We start from the raw sequence: 6,232 nt of genomic DNA, 5'->3' as shown, positions 1-6,232 counted from the left end.
TCTCTAAACACCGCTATCAGTTACTGGCTTGAAATAGACTGAATAAAATATGATTACAAAACTGCACAGTGACTTTCCGAACACCCTGTATTTTGTAATGTTCTAAAGGAACTGAAAATCGTTTTAAAACCTGTCCAACTACTATTACTTTACTTGTCTGTGTACTCTTTATTTCATCATTTATTTTGTGTTGATACTCTTTAGAGCAATTCTTCGAATAACAACCGATCCCTGTTTTCCGTTAACTTCTCGAGACAGATTCCTGTACGTAGTGAGGGGACATTCCAGGAAAGGTTCTGTATTTTCAGTTTACCTCCTCTAAAATCTGAACGTCCGTCCACCTACATGTTTGCCTTGCGTGGTGACCCTTAAAGGGGAAGAGAAGATCCTGGTGGTTGAGTGGTGTCTGGCGTGCTGCAACACATTACATTGGTCTTGAATTCATGTAGTCTGTAGACTTGTTGGGCTAGGGTGAACTGAGTACCATTGTTGGGCGTTCTCAACTTGAGTTGTGAACATTGTGTCTGACGTTGGTGTTTGGATATAATGCTCACAAAATCATGGCGTTGCTGCAATGTCCTTGTTTGGCATTGTGGTGCATCACCTCATAGAAATACAGGGTGGGTGGGGTCAGTGAGCCTTGAATCACTCTTCTTTCATTATGGTTCCTTCATATACTCAAAAGTAAAATTGTAAAAAAACAGCTAATTGGTAAATGACCAAGTTTTGAAGACTCTCAACTCAATCTCCATCCCATTCTGCATCTTTACTTCATTTTCTCAGCATGAATTTTTTGTCAAACAAATCTTTAGGGCAAATGTCTCATTTTTCTCTTCAGATATTCAGAAGGAATTAAAGGGACTTGTTAGCTCTCCAAAGTCAGTCAAAAATCTATATTCTGGGGACATCTTGGTGGAAGCATTTCCTCCCCAAACATAGTGAATTTCTCTTGAAGGCTATTGGGGATATACTCATTGAGGTTGCTCCCCATACTACTTTGAATTCCTCACGATAAAATTATTGTCGAGATGGATTTGAAGAACATTGCAGAGTCGGATATCTCCATTGGTTTCTCCAATTAAGGAGTTTCCACAGTGTGACATATCTCCACTTGTAAAGAAGGAATTATGCTTTTAAGGCAGATTATCTGAACTGTGCGATACGGCGATATATTCCCAGCTCTCTTAGATATTTTTTATTTCAATGGTTTGGTCATTCAAAGGAATCTTTCTGTGGCTCTGTGACGTGTGCTCGTTCTAGTGTCAAAGACCACGACGCCTATGAGTGTGAAATGGGCCTTCACTATGTTAATTGTAATGATCCCCCCTCTTACTATCGACTTGCCTTAAGTTGGTGGAGGAGAAAGAGGTACAATGTTTAAAATGGTTAACCCCATTTCTTATCCAGAGGCTCGGACTTACGCTGCTGCACTACATTCATCCACTACAGTAAGTGTACAGACATAGCTTTCTCCACCTCCATCAATGTCTTTTTCGTATCATGTGAAGAGTCTTTTGATCTTAGTTGGTAATTAAGTTGACAAGTCAATCTCTACTCCTGTCTCTGTCCCCACCATTTTTTCCAGTGACTGCCCGTGTTCAGTTCCTTTGGCTCCATCTTCTGGTGTCTGCTTAGGTCTATCTACTTCAACTACATTCTCATCTTCAGTCACTGGAATCTATATCTACTGACACAGATCTGCTCCCTCGGCCCAGGGCAAGAAAGATCACTCTTTTAATAAAGAAAAACGATATAGTTGTAAACTGAAGGGTTTTTCGCCCAGTTCTCCTTCACCTAGGTAAGAATATCTACTTTGTTACAGTGTCGAGGATTCATTTTTAATATGGATGACATTAAAGTCTTGATTGATTCGTAGCATTCCACGTGTCTTTTCTGAAACCTATCTATACAGTCACGTTTTGGAATTTTTCTTCGTACTGGATGACAGGTTGTGTAATGGATGAGTGCATGGATGTGTGGGACTGCTGGTTGAACTGTGTGTGCTCATCTTGATTGTGCCACTCAATACATCCTTGAAGGACGTAGCCATTTGTGTTTCCTTGTTCTCACTACCTCTCTCCTAGAGAGACTTAGGATAAATTAGAATTTGCTCTCGTTGAACAGTTGTTATGTCTCTTTTTAATTCTAGGAGGTTTTAATGGACATAATCCTCTCTAGGGTGGTGCTGACACTGATGGGAGGGTGTTTTCATAAAGTGTATTCTCTCAGAACACAACCTTTCTCTTTTCAGTACTGGTTGTCATATTTATTTTCATTCACCTAGTCAAACTTTTCCTGCCATTGATTTAGTTATCTACTTCCCTTGGAAGCAGTAAGTAATTGATTCATTTCATTCATGCAGCAACTCATTGTATTCCAAAAGTCTCGACGCGTTTCTCATGGTATTCTCGTCCATGGTGGTCTTCAGCTTTCCAGCAGGCATGGAAGACTCAGAAATTCAGAAATGGGCCTGGGATGATTTTCACATGTATCTCATTATTTTCAACTGTTGTGGCTCTGTAGGCTCTGCCATGGTATGTTGTGGTTCATGGTTGCACAAAGGATCCCCTCTACTGCTGAGTTGTATACCATTTCTCTTGCCCTGAATTACATAGAAGTTATGCTGTACAAAAATTGTACTATTTACATTGACTCGATTATCTCTGGAATAACTTAGCATTAGTTTTTGCAATGTTCTCATTGATGTTTAAAAAAGACTGACCCATTTTTCTTTATCTTCTGCTTTTATCTAGTTTATCTGGTTATCTGACCACTTCGGTATTCGCGGGAACAAACATAATGACACAGGGGCTGAGTCCATCTGATCTGGTACGGTCCAGCCGCGACTATCCCAGATATAAACTACAGTCCTTTATTCAAGGCTCGGCTTGTGCCAGTTGGCAGTCAACTTGGTGTGAGCAACGTGATGACAAGCTTTTCCAGAATAAGCCATCAGCTTTTCTGTGGCCGACTTGTTTCCCTAAGAATCAGAAAGAGGAAGTTGTCCTGGCTAGGCTACGCATTGGTCACATTTTTTAACCCATCGTTTTCTTTTATTTAGGTCTGATCCACCAATAAGACTGTGAGCGGCGGCGCCATTTTATACATGTCTTTTCTACGGGTTTACTCCTGATACTGGACAAAAGTATTTAAGTCTTTTAGCTGACTTTTGTACATTTAGCTTTTAACTCTACTTATTTTTTATATTTTATGGACTTTTCACGTTTTTTATCGGTTGTGTGTGTGTGTGTTTTCTTATAGCAAAGCCACATCGGGCTATTTGCTGAGCCAACCGAGGGGAATCGAACCCCTGATTTTAGCGTTGTAAACCCAAAGACTTACCGCTGTACTAGCGGGGGGCCTTTATCGGTTGTTTGGCGCAGATTGGCTAGTTGCTTTGCTCTAATAAATACCAAACAATCAATCAAGTTTTCTTTAAAACTTTAATTTTTTCCTATTAATCTCATTTAGAGAGAGATCTTCTGTTAAAGTACATTTCTGTACTAAACAAACTGCATTCTTAAATGTTTTTCCAATGTTACATGGACTTTTCCAGTTTGTCTCGAAAGCGCTCGGGTTGTAGAATGCTTATTAATTTCTATCACGACATCTTGAACCTTCGTGTTTTTCTAACATCCTGAATTATATTTACTTTGTTATCCCTTCTATATATTTATAACGCTAAAATCAGTGGTTTGATTCCCCTCGATGAGCTCAGCAGATAGCCCGATGTGGCTTTGCTATAAAAAAAGCACACACACCATCTATATACCTTTATCGATAAACGTATTATGTATATACATTATATTAACCATTAGCACATTTAACAAGAGAGATGCAGCTCTCACAATATTAAATACACATACATAATGTACAAAATAATTCCGCTTTTAGTGCAAGAGAAACTAACTTAACTGTGTGTACACAGTGTGAATGCAAATATTTTAGATTTTAAAAACATTTCAGTTTTGTTCTTCAAATCTTCCAGTTTGTAGTTGGTTCTATTTCTAATAATCATCTGTCTGGAAAGTTATGTTTGTTTTATTTCTTTACACATTCGTATTATTTTGCCAGAGTGAGCATGTGGTTAATGGATGAATTAACATACGTAATTTTATTAAAAGCTTAGAAAAGATTCAGAAGAATAGGAAATGCAAGTTGGCGAAAATATGTCATTAAGATTGTTCATTAAATAATAACGTTATTTTGTTATATATACATATAACCAAGAAAACACAATTCAAGCACGAAATATCTTTATCGTGGTTATCTAAGCCTTATCAACCTTAACTGAACACACACACATCCAACACTTAAGTAATAAATCTAGTGAACCGGGTGTAGGTTAAACCTTATTGTGTCAGTTTACAGATCGAAAGGTCCAAATTTCGAGTCACTATATCTGCTGAACACGCTTCGAATTTTTAGATGCATGAGAATTTTAATTGTGATGGGCATTCTCACTTCGTAAGAGTAACTGTATAGGCGGCAAGTGATCCTTATAGGTTGCCCTATCTCTGGCCACTGGTTGTCTATGTCACAAAGCTTAATTCAGATTGAAATAGATTATACATTCTTTAAACATATACGGTTCTTAACATCTTATGTCAAACATTTTTTTAATCAAATGTATATATATGGAAGCTTTACAGATCATGTGGCATTATTGCAATGAAGGAAATTCGCATTCCAGCTAATATTTAAGTTAACAACTTGTAGGACAGTTAAAGATAAAACAATTTAAAAGAGGTTGTATATAACTAACTTTAGACTTAGCTTGTTTGTTTCCGATATTCCCACAGAGTTAGTTATCAAAAGGTTATGATATCTAACCGTTCCAATTTTAAACTGATAGACTGCAAAGAATGTCTTAGTCAACAACACCTATCGGCAAATCTTCGTATACTGTATAATTATAATTGATTAGTGAAATTGGACTGTCACTCTTCTAACACATCCACGACCACAAAACGTAAGCGTAATTTTGTTGGCACGGAAAGCGAATTATGCATAGGTCTTCGAATTCACATTTCAGGATACTAACCAAATTATTCACGCCTGGTCACTTTCAAGGTAAAGTAGCTCCAATATAAAACTCTTCTATAAACATGAAAGGGAAATAACTAGAGATTTAACAAAGAAATAAAAAGTTGGGTACACAATATTTAATTGAGTTAAATCAGCATTCATAGAGAAAGAGTTTTATTTAATATTTGAATTTGTTATTATTTTATTAAAGACTGTACTAGCCTACTTAGAATTTTCACGAAAAAAAAAGAAAATTTTGAAGAAAGAAGGGTTACTTTCCAAAAGTGTTCTAGTTGACCACTTTTTGTTTTGATGTCTTTATCTTTCATGATATTAATAATTCGTGCATTTATTTAGACATATAATATTATTTTATGGCCTGGCATGGCCTAACGCGTAAGGCGTGCGACTCGTAATCCGAGGGTCGCGGGTTCGCGCCCGTGTTGCACCAAACATGCTCGCCCTCCCAGCCGTGGGGGCGTTATAATGTTGCGGTTAATCCCACTATTCTTTGGTAAAAGAGTAGCCCAAGAGTTGACGGTGGGTGGTGATGACTAGCTGCCTTCCCTCTAGTCTTACACTGCTAAATTAGGGACGGCTCGATGCAGTGGGCTAACAACCTACTCACTAAAATACTTGTTGAAGAATCCGCAAGTGATTGCAGCCCTATGTTCCTAGATGGAATCTAATGGTGAAAACTAACTAATATTATTTTGAATTTTCTAACTTAAAACTGACAAAGATAAATAAATTACTCAATCACACAATATTTTATTTTCGAATATTTTTACTTACACTAATTCACCTCTTATTGAAAGTTCTTAATCTTTGATAAGAAAACTGAACATTCCAACAAACTAAGGTTTGAGAATCCCAAAATACGAAACACACACTTTTTTTTTCCTTGCGGACCACAGAGCCTTAGATATAGAGTGAGTAGGCTGATTAGTTAGATGTGCACAGACTTCTTACAAACGTTCTCAGCTTTCACTTGAAACAGCTGATATTAACATCCTCATCACTTTCATGTATGTTCCACAACTAACTACAAATTAGAAGACTTACGAGAAAATCTAGGTCTTGTATATCACAATCAATAAACTAGCAAACAGAATTGCAAAGCCATGATTTGGTTACCGTCCATCAGCTTGAACTTTCAACTAAAATAAGTATTTTTGTTTGTTTATAATTAGGCACAAAGCTA

Source organism: Tachypleus tridentatus, chromosome 10 (genome assembly GCF_004210375.1).
Source record: "Tachypleus tridentatus isolate NWPU-2018 chromosome 10, ASM421037v1, whole genome shotgun sequence".
Lineage (NCBI taxonomy): Eukaryota > Metazoa > Arthropoda > Merostomata > Xiphosura > Limulidae > Tachypleus > Tachypleus tridentatus.
Note: the sequence above shows the minus strand (reverse complement) of the source record.